Source organism: Danio rerio, chromosome 24, assembly GCF_052040795.2.
Source record: "Danio rerio strain M-AB ecotype USA chromosome 24, GRCz13ab, whole genome shotgun sequence".
NCBI lineage: Eukaryota > Metazoa > Chordata > Actinopteri > Cypriniformes > Danionidae > Danio > Danio rerio.
This window is the reverse complement of record NC_141044.1, coordinates 36,498,979-36,516,813: the sequence shown is the minus strand read 5'-3', so window position 1 is coordinate 36,516,813 and position 17,835 is coordinate 36,498,979. Positions and strand designations below refer to the sequence as shown.

The following is a 17,835-nucleotide window of genomic DNA, read 5'->3' as shown; positions in this document are numbered from 1 at the left end:
TAAATGCACTTAATTTTATTTTAATATAACATTTACATAACAATTAACAATAGAAAAGATACAATATACAAACAATACATAAAGTAAAATAATTAAAGATAACTAAGTAATTAATAAAATAATACTAAGAAAATGAAATACAGATAAATACTGACATTCAGTTTTAATCTTAATTAGCCTAATCCTCTTTAATTTAACTATTACCTGTAGCATTTATGTTTTAAAGATAATCTATGAAAAGGTTGCCAGATTTTATAGAATTTTTCTTTCTTTTTAAAGGAGAATCTGATTGATTTTCTCCAGTTTCATATGTCTGATTACATCCCTCATTAGATGTATATATGTAGGAGCAATGTTCTGTTTCCAGTTTAATAATTTTAACCTTTGTGCTAGTAGACTGATGACTGGAACTACATTCTGTTCTTTACTCTAGTTTTTCTGTAATTTTTCTGTTGATATTTTTGGGCAGCTCCATAACCTGCATTTTTCTGCTCAATGCCTGTGTAGAGAACATGCCAGCAGTGACCGAGGGCTGCAGAAAGTGAGCTGAATAATCTGTTCATCCGCAAAACCAGCCAGAAGCTCTTCAAATAATGCAGGAGAATTGAATGTCCGCAGAGTAAACCATGACAAAATCCCACAAAGCCAAGAAGTCCTGATGCTTCCCATTGGTCCTGCTCTCTCTGGGGAAATGAAGCCGTATCTGAGTCCCGCTGGCCGGTATGTAGGAGTCACATGCATCATTTATTTATGAAAGTAAAAATTGCTCTCCCTTTGGGCCAGTGAACATCTGCTGCTGCTTCTGCTCTCTTCTCTGATAAAAACAGAATCACCTGCTCATGCAAATATCACTTTCACTTCTGGTTTTTATTTTCTGGTTATCATGATATTGATGAAACGTTGGATATGTGTATATTTTTAGACTTTTAATAGATAGTTGTTTTCATAATTTTTATTGGATTAAGTAGTTGCATATATATATGTGTGTGTGTGTGTGTGTGTGTGTGTGTGTGTGTGTGTGTGTGTGTGTATATATTTATATATATATATATATATATATGTATGTATGTATGTATGTATGTATGTATGTATGTATGTATATATTATTTTTATTGAGATGTAATAAAAAATGACAATATAACATCGCTATCATATTTACATCTTTGTTTTAAATTTATAGGACAAAAACAACAGCAATAATAATAAAAAACATACAAAACTTAAAAAAGAGGGTCAAAAGAAGGGAGGGCACAGGTTGTTTAAATTCGTAACAAATTATTCTAGAAAAAATAGGTAGAAATTGTTGGTCATCAGTAGATCATCAATATGACAACGGCTTGTTTAAATACGTTTTTGGAAAAAGGGAGACTATGTAGATCAGTTTATTTTGTCGTTTCCTGTTTCATTTAATAAATTGCTGAAATTTGAGCAATGCAGTGGCAAAATAGGTAGTGCTGTCGCCTCACAGCAAGAAGGTCGCTGATTTAGGCATCGGCTGGGTCAGTTGGCATTTCTGTAAGGAGTTTGCATGTTCTTCCTGCGTTGCATGGGTTTCCTCTGGGTGCTCCAGTTTCCCCTACAGTCCAAAGACATGTGGTATAGGTGAATTGGGTAGGCTTACTTGTCCGTAGTGAATAAGTGTGTATAGATGTTTCCCAGAGATGGGTTATAGCTGAAAGGGCATCTGCTGCATAAAACATATGCAGGACAAGTTGGCGGTTCATTCTGCTGTGGTGACCCCAGATTAATAAAGGGACGAAGCTGAAAAGAAAATGAATGAATTTGAAATAAGAAATAAAACGGGTGTTCATGTTTTCTCAAAAAAACTGTGAGTTTGCCTTTTAACATGTATGAAATCTTTTCTATTGTTAAACAGAAGGATGTATTATGATCCACTGTACAATAAATGGCCTTTCCATTTTCCTTTAGTACAAAGCTATTAGGTGCTCTGCTTGGAGTATACTTGCATCGATAAGTTTACGAGTGCTCCTGTGGCAATCAATATTTTCACAAGTGATTTCCAAAATAAACATTTCTGGTTTCATGGGCAGTTTTATAGATACCATAATATCTTTGATATATTTTATTTGACCTGAAAATAAAAAATTTGTTTTATTTATTTGACTGAAGTACCAATTTACATTTCCAAACATCCTTCATTTATTTTCTTCATCAGGGTCACCATAGTGGAATGAACCGCCAACTTATCCAGCATATGATGCATTTTTGGCAGCAACCCAGTATTGGGAAACACCCATACACTCTCTCTTACACGCATACATTATGGCCAATTACGTTTATTTAATTCGCCTATAGCATATGTCTGTGACTATGGGGAAAACCGGAGCACCCAGAGGAAACCCACGCCAACACGGGGAGAACATGCAAACTCCACACAGAAGTGCCAACTGTCCCAGCTGGGACTTGAACCAACAACCTTCTTGCTGAGAGGTGACAGTGCTAACCAATAAGCCAATATGTTGCTCTTTCCAGACATTACTTTCCCATGTCATTAATTGTGATTCAACAGTGATGTTATTGTCTGACAACAGCCAGTGCTCCACACAGAATACAGAGAAGAAACAGAATAAACTGAGACAACTAAATCCAGAAGAACTTTGGCAACATCTCAGAGATGTTAAAAAAAAAAAAAACTACCTGCACTTGTGTAAAAATCCTGTAAAATGAGGCAAAATGCTTTCAAAAATTATGCATATATACCTTTTATTTATCAGTTAACTGATATTAACTGCAATAAATCAACATTTGGTATGACCACACTTTGCCTTTAAAACTTTTAGTACACTTACCCATTGGTTTTCAGGTAGCTTTGTGGGTTGGTCAATATTGTGAAATAAGATTATTCCAAATACATACCATTTTGTGGGATGTAAACAATAACAATAGTCCTAAAAATATTTCCTGTTTTACATTTTTAATTTACATAGCTCTCGAGAATTCTAAAAGGTCCACATATTGATAAATAAAGTTATGGCAGCTGATTTGACTTTGATATATGATTGAATTTCCTCTTGTTAGAGTTATCTAAGCTTTTCACTCATCATAGCACATGTGCTGCTGCTGATGTGACAATAAAAGTGATTTGATTTGATTTATTAAAATAGTCTGACAACAAGCAGGAAATGTTCATGGGCCAATGGCATCACCACATTTAAATGGTCGATAAATAAGTTATTTTTATTTTGGTGAAATGCTGTAAACGGTTGCACTCATATTCTGCCACTAGATGGCTCTAGAATACAGAATTCCACAGCTTCCAACTCCATGGCAACCACTGTTCATAATTGTGTGATGGAAATGTTTGTTGTTTTTCTCTTATTGTTCTTAATCTAATTGTGGTGTCAATGGGTGTATTTGTTTTGTCTAGAGTTGAGTGTAGAGGATTTCAGGTTGACACTCGGGTCCCCTTTGTATGTTTGTCCTACTTTTTCTTTTCTTTTTATTGAATATTTTTATCCCCATCAAGTTATTCAACATCTGTAACTGCCTGTTTAACCACTAGGTGGCCTCAGTAAGCTTTAAAAAGTGGTGTAAAATGTCTTACAGCTTATAATAGTGTTTAGTTATATTTATTTGTATTTTAACGACAACTTATGGTGATATTAATAATTTAATATCTATCGTTCTATTTGTATTTTTATTAACATTCTTATTAGTAAATTTTTTTTCTCAATATTATTAACATTTCCTTATTGATGATGTGATGGTTTATAATTAACTATAATATCAATAATTGCATGTATATTCATTATTAGAACTGCTAAAATTGTAAATAAATTGTCTTGATATATTCTACTGTTAAGTGATATGTTTGTGATTTATATTTAGTAAAAATGTATTAAATAATCTTTAAAACTTGTTCTACTATAAATAGTTACATTTAATGTTAATAATTTGTTTGCGATAAATATTGCTGTTAGAAATAGTTACTCTAAAAAAAATTCAGTCCTTAGCAGAATGTGATAGTTATTGATAAATAGATTAATAATAATGATTAAAATCATATAATCATTAATCATAAAATATTATTGATATTATTGAAAGATGTTGCATATTGTTAGTTTTAGGCCCTGTATTATTATTAAAATTATAAAATGTGTTAATGTCATGCTTAAGTGCTGTTTTCAACATTTAAAAGTATAAGAAATATTTACATGGCACCAGGTCAACATGTTACAGTGATTTTTGAAAGATCATATGACATTGAAACTAGAGTAGTTACATTATTTTGACCATAAACGGGTATATGAGTGACCATAAGAGACACGTTACCTCTTAAAAAATTAATAATAATAATAATAATATTTACTCTACTGTAAGAAATTCATAATCCTAATCAGTTCATTTTCCTTCGCCTTAGTCCCTTTATTCATCAAGGGTCGCCACAGCGTAATGAACCGCTAACCTATCCAGCATATGTTTTACATAGTGAATGCCCTTCCAGCAGCAGCCCAGTACTGGGAAACATTCATACACACTCATTCACACCCATACACTACCAATTTAGTTTATTTCATTTACCTATAGCGCATGTCTTTCGACTGTGGTGGAAACCGGAGCGCCTGAAAGAAACTCACACCAACATGGGAGAACATGCACACTCCACACAGAAACTGACCCAGTCGGGACTCAAACCAGTGACCTTCTTGCTGTGAGGTGACGGTGCTAACTACTGAGCCACCGTGTCACCGTATTGTTTTCTTTACTTGCAATGGAACTGATTAATTAAATATATTCACAACCTCCTGATTAAATCACTTTGAAAACAAGCACATTTTATCATAATTTTAACGGAAGCACAAGAGGAAAATCACACTTTGTAATGTGGGCCTTGGAAAATTGACTTTGACAAAGGGAGACCTTGGAGTTCTAAAGGTTGAGAGCCACTGATCTAGAGCAATCTAAACTGCCAGAGCTTCAGGCTACGTCGGCCAGCAAGTAATAATTTAATTTCCCAAGAAAAATAGCCTTTGGGCTGAACGTCATTTCAGAATTCATTGTACAGGTTCAACAAGATTAGTTAAATTTTGTCACCGGATGTTCTCTTCTAGTTACAAGCCAATTTTCAATGTCTTTATTAGGTGACGATATGAGCTATGATTTCAACAAACGATTTCCCTTCCTTTCATAGGTAATATGGTTTCATTGAAGTCAGAATTATTATTAATTTTATATTTTACACTTTATATATATATATATATATATATATATATATATATATATATATATATATATATATATATATATAATTTATTTTTTTTTTTTAATTTTTTCTCTCAAATTTCTGTTTAATGGAGATTTTTCCAACACATTTCTAAACATGATTGTTTTAATAGCTCATTTCTAATAACTGATTTATTTTATCTTTGCCATGATGACGAAACATGCACTGCAAAAAATGCTTTTCTTATTTAGATTTTTTTGTCTTGCTTCTTGTCCAAATATCTAAAATTTCTTATCAAGAAGCATTTTCTAGGCAAGCAAAACATATCGTTTCAGAAATAATTTGCCAATATTAAGTGATTTTTTTTTTTCCTTGAAACAAGCAAAATAATCTGCCAATGGGGAAAGTAAAATAATCTTGTTTTTCCTTTTGACATAAGATTATTTTGTTTACCCCATTGGCAGATTATTTTGCTTGTTTTAAGGAAAAACTCACTTAATTTTGGCAAATTATTTCTTAACGCAAGACTATGTTTTGCTTGTCTAGAAAAATTCTTCTTGATTTAAAAGTTTTTAGATATTTGGACTAAAAAATCTTTTTTGTTTTTTGCAGTGTGATGTTTACTGTATATTTTATTAAGTTACTAGTGTTCAGCATTAAGTGACATTTAAAGGATAAATTGGGCAAGTTAGGGTAATTAGGCAAGACATTGTATAACATGGTTTGTTCTGTAGACTATCGCAAAAAAATTGCTTAAAGGAATTGTAGGGGATCTGCCAAAATGCTAATGCATAATATCTTTGAAAGCAATATTCCCCCTTTCCATCCAAAGCCATGTCTCCTGAATTCATGAACACGCACCTGCAGTCACACTAAATTCTGTCGTATGGGGCTGTGAATGGGGGTGGGATTAAACAAGATTATTAAACATTTAAAAAAGCAAACAATTGCTCCATATTTTAAATTCCTGATCCTCGATTGGTCTCACGCCATCAAGTGATGCCATTTCGCAGGTCAGAGTTCACCAAGCTTGAACATTGCACCGCAGTGAACTGCGAAAACTTGACGCATGAACTTGTGTTTCCAGTCTGACTCATTCCTGGACATATGAATTAAAGTCTACGGGGAGAAAAGTGCAGTGTGACCAGGGCTTAATGATGACAGTAGCCAACCCACTAGATCATGTCATTCGCCAGTTAGAAAACTTTACAGTTCTGTATAATACTACAATTCCCAATAAAAAAAACTGTAATATATCTAGCACATTTTCAGGTGTGTAGCAAACAAAGCTTGTCATAATCTGCAATATTTCATGCATGCAAGGTTCTCTGGTCTCACTTCCTCATACGTTTTGTTCTAAAGTGACTACTGTTTGCTTAGTGGTTGGCTGGCGGTGTGCAGGAATTACGCTTATTACTAAACCATGCTTACATGCTATTTCAGACCGAATATTCAATGTAGCATAGTGAACAATATAGGGAGCACATCACAGGTTGTCATTGTTAAAAAATGAATCCGTGTATAATCAATATAAAAGCAACTTCACCAAAGTAAAGCAGACTAGGAGGAAAAGCGCTGTTTACTCATGTTTTGTTGTTTAACTAAATAAAAATCTACATTATCGATGCTGTAAAAGGTCCCTTATGAAATTGAAATTGAAAATAGTCACATCTATCTTTCGCCGGGAGATTTCAGTGGCTGAACAACACTTCTGTGCATATAACCCATTTGTAAAACAACACAATCTACATCAGCTTTGCGTGACTAAAACCGTTTTAAAACACATTACCCGTCTAAAAGAAATACTTCAGACATGGTGTCATCCTTCCTCAAAAGTAGCTCCAATATTGATTTAGGATTTGAAAAAGTTTTGTAATGTAATGTGTGTATTTATATAGCGCATTTATCATGTATGACCCTACACCCAAAGTGCTTCACAATTATGATGGGGGTCTCTCCACACCACCACCAGTGTGTAGCATCCACTTAGACGATGCGACGGCAGCCACAGGTCAACGGTGCCAGTGCGCTCACCAGCTATAAGGGGAGTGGGGGTTATAGAGCCTATTCGATGGATGGGCTCAATTGTTTTGATTAATCATTTATTTCCACCTGTCATTCTCTCTCTCTCTCTCTCTCTCTCTCTCTCTCTCTCTCTCTCTCTCTCTCTCTCTCTCTCTCTCTTGTGTGTACGTCATGAATGCGGCAAGCATGATCCCGGGCGTGCAAACGGCAGATCCAACGGTCCATGTGAATGGTTGAGCAGATGTACAAATCTACATCTGTTGACAGATAGTTTGGGCTACTTAGCAGAATTATGGGTAATGTCGGCCTGATGATATTTAATGTGATGAACATTTTTTAGTCTTACACTTTACCCAGAATATAAAAAATGCATATAAATCCATTTAGATCATTTACTTTAATCATTACTATTGGAATGCGAAGAGACTTTCAACCAGAATGTTTTTAGAAAAATGTTTGTTGTTTCAACTATCACCTACTGCACCTTTAAGGGGGCATTTAATATTGACTTTAATGTTTTAAATAAATAAATAAAACTGCTTTTATTCTAGCCAAAAAAACAAAACAAATAAAACTTTCTCTAGAAGAAAAAAAAATCAGTAAAAAATCCATTAAATAGCACTTAAGAAATATTTGAAAAAGTATAAGTAGTGCACAAAAGCGTTAATAATTTTGCCCTTAACTGTACATGTCATTTCAAAAATGACTGTCATGCATAATTTTGTGTATTTAATTCAAAGCTGCTTTTCTTAATTCCTGTGTACTTCAACCATAATGGCTTTTTTTTAGTTTGTTTATTTTTTTTTTATTTCCTCCAACGGCACATACTAAAATCGCTGGGGGATAAACAATGTTATTTTCCGAAATGAAATTTCACCTGCTTATTATGTTCTCAGCTCATTTACGAAGCTTCCTGGAGACTAAATGACATAACTGTGTGGATATGAATTCCTTAAATGTTCTCAGAGCGGGGGAAAAAAAATCAATAAACACATCTGAAAGCATTTACCTTAGACCTTTATACGTCTGAAACAAACATCAAAATAAAGTGCGCCATTCCGCATTAATGTCAGCTTTAGATATGGCCAAATCTGCCATCGCCACGTCTCAACCCGCGTGGAGGCAAATTCACGCTCTCTCTGAAATGGTTCTAAAATGCCATTGCAGGCATTAAAGCACTTCAGTTCGCGCAGGAGAGCTGCTTTACTGTCATCAGAGTCCTGAGAGAGCAGTTTGAGAGCTGGAGATAAGACAGGAGACTGTACACAGGCCACAGAAAACCTCTGCTTTATAGAAACTGTAAATCCCAAGCCTGCAGCATAGACACTTTTCTGTATTCATTTCAACGCGCTATCTATACTAGATGCTTGTTTGATGTTACCTTTATAATATCATTTTAAAGTCTCCATGAAATGAAAATGATGCATTTACCACCAACCTGTCAGTCACATGAGATCACAACAATAGAGCGCAGCAGTGGGCTTCTGGGAGGAAAAACTCATCATCAAAAGACTGACTTGTTTTCAGCTCTGAGGCTTATAATCAATATAACCCTATGTAGTATAATTGCATGCTCCTATTATATAATTGCTCCTATTAAGTAATAATTGAAAAATTTTGAGCAATACTGTAAATAGAGAGAATAAATTAAACACAAAAATACATTTCATGTATTTCATTTCATACATTCTGTATAGTGATTTACAGTAACTGTACTGTAATCAAAGAAACTAGAATACACAAGACATGTCTTGAATGGGGAAAAGTGTAACGCTCAATAAGGTAAATGAAGCCCCGCCTACTAGTACAGGAGCCAATCATCGATCGCTATAGATCAGGGGTCACCAAACTTGTTCCTGGAGGGCCGTGGTCTTGCAGATTTTAGCTTCGACTCTAATCAAACACACCTGAACAAGCTAATAAAGGTCTTAGTAGGTATACTTGAAACATCCAGGCAGATGTGTTTAGGCAAGTTGGAGCTAAACCCTGCAGGGACACCGGCCCTCCGGGACAGAAAATGGTGACCCCTGCTTTAGACTGACGGAGAAGCTCGGACCAGACGTGTGCTCTTATGACAGTTTCGTGGTCCACAAACACACCGGAATCTCAGCGAATACTTGCTTCACACACATAAGAAATATATCCACATAAAGCTTGAAATCTGTTCTTTTAAATTAACCAAGTGCACTTAAAAAATTAAAAAAAAATTTTAAAAAACATTTTTTTAAAGTGTGGTACGGTCCGTTCTGTTAAACTCCCATTATGTGACAGCAGCAACACAAACGCCCACAAATTTGTAAACAAAGAGTCTCTGTCCTTTCAGGTGGAGATTCACTATCAAAACCAAGTTGTGGGTTACTTCAGAAAACCAGTGTGACCAGACGATCATTATCCAGAGGATGATAATGTGTAATGTTGCCGTAAATGAGGTCGGTGTTGAGATCTCATTGCTTTTGAGTGTGCATTATCTTGGGCAACCTGAAAATATGCTGATTTTTGTTTGATTCAGACGAAACTTATGAGACCGTTGTTGTTTAATTGTTTTGTTGATTCCAAATATGTAATCATAAGCTTGGCTAGCAGTTTTGAAGAATTTTATGTTTCCCCATCCAGACGGAATGCTCGAGTATACTGGCCGAGAGGGATTTCAAAGATGGCCACCGAGTGAAATGAATTGGCTTAAAGGGACTTGGATTTTTTTTTTTTACTGTAACTTCCAGTAGGTTACTGTAAAAATGCAAGAAAATCACTATTGATTTGATTTATTAAACTATCATACATAAAATATCATTAACAAAAGAAATACATGTCAACATGGTCGAAAATGGAGCGGGATGAAGCACAAGCTTATTATTCTCCCACCCCATTACCACATCCATCATTCATTTATTACTTAAACTAATTTATTCTTTTACTTATCTCTTCTTTTTACATGAAACCTATTTGATCCTTTTGGCATCTTTGATAAATATTATGTTTGATTCCATTTGTACCTTTTCATTTTGTAACATATAGATCCAAGGAAAATAAAAATAAAATACATAGTACTGCAAATACAGAAAAAGAAACAACAACAACAACATAGTACTGCAAATAGCCATTAATAAAATTTTCATCATATCTTTTTATCCCTTTTCAGTCACCTTCATCATTATATTCCTTTATTAATATATATATTTATACAGTTAAATTTAACTGATATAGACTGTTCCATAATTTTACACCTCAGACAGACATACACAAACTTTTTATAGTTGTTCTTGTTTGCAACCTCCTAAAATTTAATCCCTCTCTCAGATTATATCCCCCTAGTCGTTCTTCAAAAAACTTTTGTAAACATTTCGGAAGTAGTTTATTCCTAGCTTTAAACATAAATTGTGCTGTTTTAAACTTAACCAAATCATTGAACTTAAGTATCTTTAATTTAAAAAATAAAGGATTTGTATGCTCTAAATACCCGACATGTTCTATTAATTGAATTACTTTTTTCTGCATTGTACATATGGAGCTATTTAATTATTTTTTTAATGCTACCTAATATCAATACATTTCATAATACTGTTCTACTTTATGATCTTATTTGTGCAGAAAAATACACCACCCATGTTGATTATTGTTATTATAACACAACCTGGCATGGCTTGGAAAAGTTTAAGAAAACAAAACAAAATGGGATGGTAGAGTTTAACTTCTATAAATCCTAAATATTTCCCATATGACATTAGAGATACTCGTCTCTACTCTTGAAAAAATATACTTTAAAATATTTTATCCAGAGTGCAAAGACATCAAGCCACCAGTTGACTGTTGAGAGATATTGGATTTCTGGAGGGATGCCAGGTAAACTGTGAAATAAACTTACTGACAACCCATCCATTTACAGATTTAATTAAAATTGTGTCATTTTAAACATAATAAAAAGTCTGTTATGCCAGATTGGAAATGATATTGAATATTATGTTTGCACATATATTTTTATTATCCAGAAGATGGCAAAGGTGAGCTTCCAGCATGCTGTTTGTTAGTGTGAGCATATGTGCATGCCTTATTTCTTCCCATCTCTCTCGCTCTCTGTGTTTAATTAGTGATCACTTGGATTTCCTAACCGTCATAACATCATAACTGAAAACACCTGTTCTGTCTAGAGAAGTTTGAATCAAACCCCTTAGTCTATTAAACTTTATGGTGTAGCTCGTCCTGCACCCTTGTGCTCTAGGATTGAATGACATCTTCAGTTGTGTGGTTTGTTGGGGAGAGATGTGTCGTTCGTTACTGACTCAGAACAGATTATTGATGACTTGGCAACCTGCTTCAGCACCCTAGCAACATCATGGCAAATTCCTGGGAAAATGCTTAGAACTATTGATAGTGAATTATGAGATAGATGGATGGATGGATGGAAAGACGTATAAACAGGTGGATAGCTTAATAGATATATAAGCGAGTAGATGGATGATAGATAGATGGATGGATGGATGGATGGATGAATGAATTGTGAAAGAGGGATAAACAGATGGATGGTTGGTTTAATAGATAAGAGAAGTAGAGAACAGACAGACAGACGGATAGATGGTTGATAGAGAGATGGTTTGATGGGTAGCGATAGAGGGATAGATGGATAACTATATGGATGAATTGTGAAAGATGGATAGACGGGTACATGGTTAGCTTAATAGATGTAAAGAAGTGAATAGAGGGAGGGATAGATAGATAGATAGATAGATAGATAGATAGATAGATAGATAGATAGATAGATAGATAGATAGATAGATAGATAGATAGATAGATAGATAGATAGATAGATAGATAGATAGATAGATAGATAGATAGATAGATAGATAGATGGTTGAACATAATATTAGACTGGATGGATGGATGGATAGACTAAATGTTAGGTGAGTGAATAGAAAGACTGATAGAGATATGGATGGATGGCTGGATAGATAGATGGACAATGTTAGATGGATGAATAGAAAGATAGATAGGGATGGATGGATAGATGGATAGATGTAACGGACAATGTTAGATGGATGGATGGATAGACAATGTTAGATGGATGAATAGAAAGATAGTAAGAGGGATGGATGGATGGATGGATGGGTGGATGGATGGACAATGATAGATAGATAGATAGATAGATAGATAGATAGATAGATAGATAGATAGATAGATAGATAGATAGATAGATAGATAGATAGATAGATAGATAGATAGATAGATGGATGGATGGATTGACAGGTGGATGTTTAGCTTAACAGATGTAGAGAAATTGATGGATGGAAAGATTTATAAATAGTACATTGATAGGGAAATAGAGAGCGGGATGAATAGATGGATGGATGGATAAATTGTAAAAGGTGGATGGTTGGCTTAATAGATGTAAAGAAGTGGATGGATGGATGGATGGATGGATGGATTGTGAAAGAGATATAGACAGATGGATGGATTGTGAAAGAAGCATAGACAGATGGATGTTTAGCTTAATATATGTAGAGAAGTGGATGGATGGATGGAGATGGATGGATGGATGGATGGATATGAGTGCGGGGTTAAATGTAACACTGAGTTTTAAGGTATTTGCTTAGGGTTAACCATGGCATGCTTCCAAGGTTCAAAAAAATCTCTGAAAGTATGTTAGTAAAAGCCTATATTGTTGTGATCACCGTCTTCTAGGCCAAAAGATTAAACCATTTTGAAAGATGTAAAACACACACTGACTGCTAGCCAGTTTTGAGGAAAACATGACACAGCAGGGTTAGTGGTAACAGGGTGTTACAACACACTGTTGGACACCAATTGAACCAACAAAATAATTTTTTTGAATTTTGAGTGTAATGTTGAGAACTTCTTAAATAAAAAGGTTTTTTTTTTTTTTTATAAAAAATATTGTTTTAATAGAAAAAAATATTTTATCGCTAATAATGCAAATAAATGCATTGTATAATAATGGATAAATGAATAATAATGCAAATAGATTCAAATGTGTTTATCCAATAAACACATAAATACATACACTTACTGTGCTATGTAGAATAAAAAAAGAAATGAGCCAACTACTGAGGAAATATAGCTACTATTTAAAGTAAACCGAATTTAAATTAATTGTGTGAAATATGCCTTTAAATGCATGTGTTACAACTAGCCCCCTGTCTGTTACAACTTGCCCCGTGGGTGGGCTAAATTGTAACATTTTTACTCCTGGCACTTTTGGCAATACTGCACAGAAACCATAGGTCCGGAGATCATAATTCCAGTTCTCATTTGTAGGAGAGGCTTGCGTGTTGCAAGTAAAAAAATATGGTTTGCCTAACCTCATTACCCCAAAACCAAAAAGTGTTACTTTGTGCCCCGCAGATAGATAGATAGATAGATAGATAGATAGATAGAGGGAGAGATAGATAGAGGGAGAGATAGATAGAGGGAGAGATAGATAGAGGGAGATATAGATAGAATGTATTTAATATATTAAATAGATATATTAAAATTATTTTATAATGTATCAGTGGGGATAATGCTCAAAACAGTGAAAATGGCAAGGAGTGGTAGAAATGAGTTGGTACAAGAGAAATGAATGAATAAATGCAATTCAAAATGTCAACATCTCTGTTTAGCAGTTTGCTGAAAAAGACAATAGAGTACAAATTCGCTACGCAGAGCAATTCTTATGTGCGTCTGTGATTAGTTGCAGTGGGTACATTTTCTGAGACACAAACAGCCAATTACCACTTCATTGAGATGTATAAATGTTCATCATGCCATGCCTTCATTTAAATAGAAGTTAAGCAAAGATTTAGACATTCTCATAACAGACAAGCGCAGATTTGAATGGCAGCACCGTAAATGATGTACTTAATTAAGATTTTCATTAATGAGTCAATAATGAGCGCTCTTTCAGAGTAAGGCAGAAGACACCCAGCGGGCTAATAAGACGGTGTTCATTAAGTACCGTGGTTTTAAATGAGGGGGTTTCTCTTGATGTTAAAATAATCAATTTGTAAGCGTGCTGATTTGAAATTGGGTGTCCAAATTATTCGTTGAGCACTTTTGAACTTTTAAATGGCCGTTTTGTGAATGAAGGAAACCGTCATAATCATTTTAACTTTCACAATGAGCAATGCTAATGTTCCACAGTACAAGTCTGTGTTCTTAATAATGCAGTCCAATTTGTTAATATTTTAGTATGTCTTGTACCAGTGATTATTGTAATACTCATGAAATTCTAATATTCATTGTACTGCTGCATAATATTGCTAAAGCTTTGGGTTAATGCCTCAAAATAACACAAAACCTCCTGAGTCTCAGCGCAACACTTTACATAAGACCCAAATTAACACCTACCTACATGAATTATGGTGGAGATGGAAGTAGGTGAGAAGGAGCTAATAAAACTAGAGGGTGTCTGGCGCCTGCTGTTATTTAATAATCAATTGATGGAATTAAATAGTTCATCAAAGCCTGCGGAATTTCAATATGTGAGCTGAATTATTAATGAGGACAAACTGTTGTATAGGAAACTAGATTATTACTTTTTTAAAAAAAAAAAGCTGGTAATTACCTTGTTCTAGTTCAGGGGTGACCAACCCTGTTCCTGGAGAGCCACCTTCCTGCAGATTTCAGTTGCTACCCATATCAAACACACCTGAACCAACTAATTAGGACCTGAACACCACGTGATAATTACAGGCCAGGTGTGTTTGATATGGGTTGCAACTGAAATCTGCAGGAAGGTGGCTCTCCAGGAACAGGGTTGGCCACCCCTGCTCTAGGTGGTCGCTGGGCTGTTGATATGGTGTTTATGAGAAATTAATTTTGCAAATTAAATATATATATATATATATATATATATATATATATATATATATATATATATATATATATATATATATATATATATATATATATATATATATATATATATATATATATTGTTTGGCTTAAATAAATGCAAACTATTGTTAAAAAATGTTTTTAAATATTCTCCTTTTAAAGAGCACTTGGAAGATGGATATGTGTTAGATGGATAGATGGACAGAATCTAGAGTGGATTGACAATGTTAGATGGATGGATGAATGGACAGAATGTTGGATGGATGGATGCATTGATGGGTGGATGGACAGATTGTTGGATGGTTAAATGGACAGTATGTTAGATAGATAATGATGAAGAAGTTGGATGGATGGATGGATGTATAGAGGGATGTATAGAGGGATGTATAGAGGGACATAATTTTGGATGGATGTATAGACGAACAGGTGGACAATGTTGGATGGATGGATGAATGAACAGAATGTTAGATGAATGAATTGAGAGACAGAATGTTAGATTGATGAATGGATGGGCAGAAAGTTGGATGGGTGGATGGATGGATGGACAATGTTGGATGGGTGGATGGATGGATGAACAGAATATTAGACTGGATGGATGGATGGATAGACTAAATGTTAGGTGAGTGAGTAGAAAGACCGATAGAGATATGGATGGATGGCTGGATAGATAGATGGACAATGTTAGATGGATGAATAGAAAGATAGATAGGGATGAATGGATAGATGGATAGATGTAACGGACAATGTTAGATGGATGGATGGATAGACAATGTTAGATGGATGAAAAGAAAGATAGTAAGAGAGATGGATGGATGGACAAAATGTTAGATGGATGGACAATGATGGATGGATAGATAGATAGATAGATAGATAGATAGATAGATAGATAGATAGATAGATAGATAGATAGATAGATAGATAGATAGATAGATAGATAGATAGATAGATAGATATATAGATGAATGGATGGACATAATGTTGGATGGGTGGATGGATGGATGAATGGATTGATGGACAATGTTAGACAGATGAATGGATGGAAAGACAATGTTAGATGGATGAAGAGAAAGAGGTAGATAGAGAAATGGACAGATGGTTGGTTCGATAGATGGACAGAATGTTAGATGACTGAATAGAAAGATGAATAGAGAGTTGGATGGATAGATGGACAGAAGGATGGATGGATGGATGGATGGATGAATGGACAATGTTGGATAGATGGATGGACAGAATATTAGATGGATGAATTAGAAGGATAGTAAGAGAAATGGATGGATCTATAGATAGATGGACAATGTTAGATGGATGAACAGAAAGATAGATGGATGGATGGATGGATGGATGGATGGATGGGTAGAAAGAATGTAAATGGATGGATGGATGGACAATGTTAGAAGGATGATAGATGGATGAATGGATGGACAATGTTGGATGGATGGATGGACAATATGAGATGGATGGACAGATGGATTGACAATGTTAGATGGATTAATAGAAAGATAGTAAGTAAGATGGATGAACAGAATGTTAGATGGTTGAATAGAAAGATGGATGGATAAATGGATAGATGGACAATGTAAGAGATGGAAAGATGGATGAATGGGTAGGTGGATGGATGGATAGACAGAATGTTAGATGGAGGAATGGAAGGGTGGACGGATAGATGGACAGAATGTTACATGGACAATGTTAGATGGACACAATGTTAGATAGATGAATGGAAGGATTGATAGATGGATAATGATTCCTGATGTGTTGCTAGGGTTTTCTGAGTAGTTGCCTAATCACTCATACAAAGTTTCTATAATAGGGCAGGAATTATTATTTTTTAAGGATTTAAGCGGCTGACGTGAAAATGAATTACTAAGTGCGCAGGAAAGTAAAAGCACTGTTTGAAGTAGCACAGGGGAGGTGTGGGTGACTCAGGTTAGGGGTTTTTAGGAGGCGTTTGTAACCACTAGACAAGACGGTAGCTGAAGTATAAACAATATTAATGAGCCTCCAGATAAATACTCCACACCACTAATAATACATTACACTGCATTTCAACTCACAAACAGCTTGAGTAATGCACTTTGATCAGTTGTGCTTTTAAAAAATTCAAAGTTTGTTTTTGGGTCTTCAAAAAAAATCAGTTTTTTTTTTTTTTTTTTTTTTTGCTCGTCTCTGGGTTTACCAACAGTATACACCTTCTAACACATTCCTGTGGCATAATTTGTTTAGAAATGGCCTGTCTGATGTAAATATACGAGTTTTTTAATCCCTATATGCACAGTCTGCCACTGTCTGCATGTCTTGCATTGACATTTCACTTTGACACTTCTAAAACTTATAGAACTGCAACTGTGAGCAGTTACAAAAAGACCAAACTCTGAATACCAATCCAGCTCTTTGTGTCGGTAGCTGCGGTTTCGACATTAAAATAAGTGAGGAATATCGATTACACTGTCAGTCTTGTAGAGGGGGACAGATCCTTTCCTGACTAATTTGTAGGAAAATGCACCTTGTGGCTCCTCCCTTGACACAGTGTTTATTCAGCAGAAATAATTGATAATAGCTGAAAGGTAACGTGAGCAGAATGATTCTCGCACTTCTGCCTGCGCCGGTTACGTCTCATGCATTTTTATGAAGTACAGGAGCAGTATTAGAACTGATAATGTTCAGTAATTAAAGCTGCATGAACGGGTGAAATGGAGCCTGTGCTAAAACCTACCGCTCCATTTCGTAATTCAGTGCTTCCTAAAGGTTTTTGGTTGGAGGATCGTATTAATAACCTTTTTTATATTGTATTAGAATTT

General features: G+C 34.8%; 1 protein-coding gene across 21 annotated transcripts in view; it reads left to right on the top strand.

Moving 5' to 3' along the window:
* Window positions 1–17,835, top strand: part of ralylb (RALY RNA binding protein like b) — a 490,264-nt gene that overhangs the window by 3,406 nt on the left and 469,023 nt on the right. For 18 of the 21 annotated variants that reach the window (XR_015525250.1, XR_015525251.1, XR_015525247.1 and 15 more), the window contains exon 3: window positions 508–720. The gene's annotated coding sequence lies outside the window, so the exon portion shown is untranslated. Of the gene's footprint in view, window positions 1–507; window positions 721–2,176; window positions 2,452–2,552; window positions 2,781–9,533; window positions 9,640–9,823; window positions 11,156–17,835 lie in introns of those variants that run through there. The other 3 variants (XR_015525255.1, XR_015525265.1, XR_015525259.1) reach the window with 2 other exon arrangements.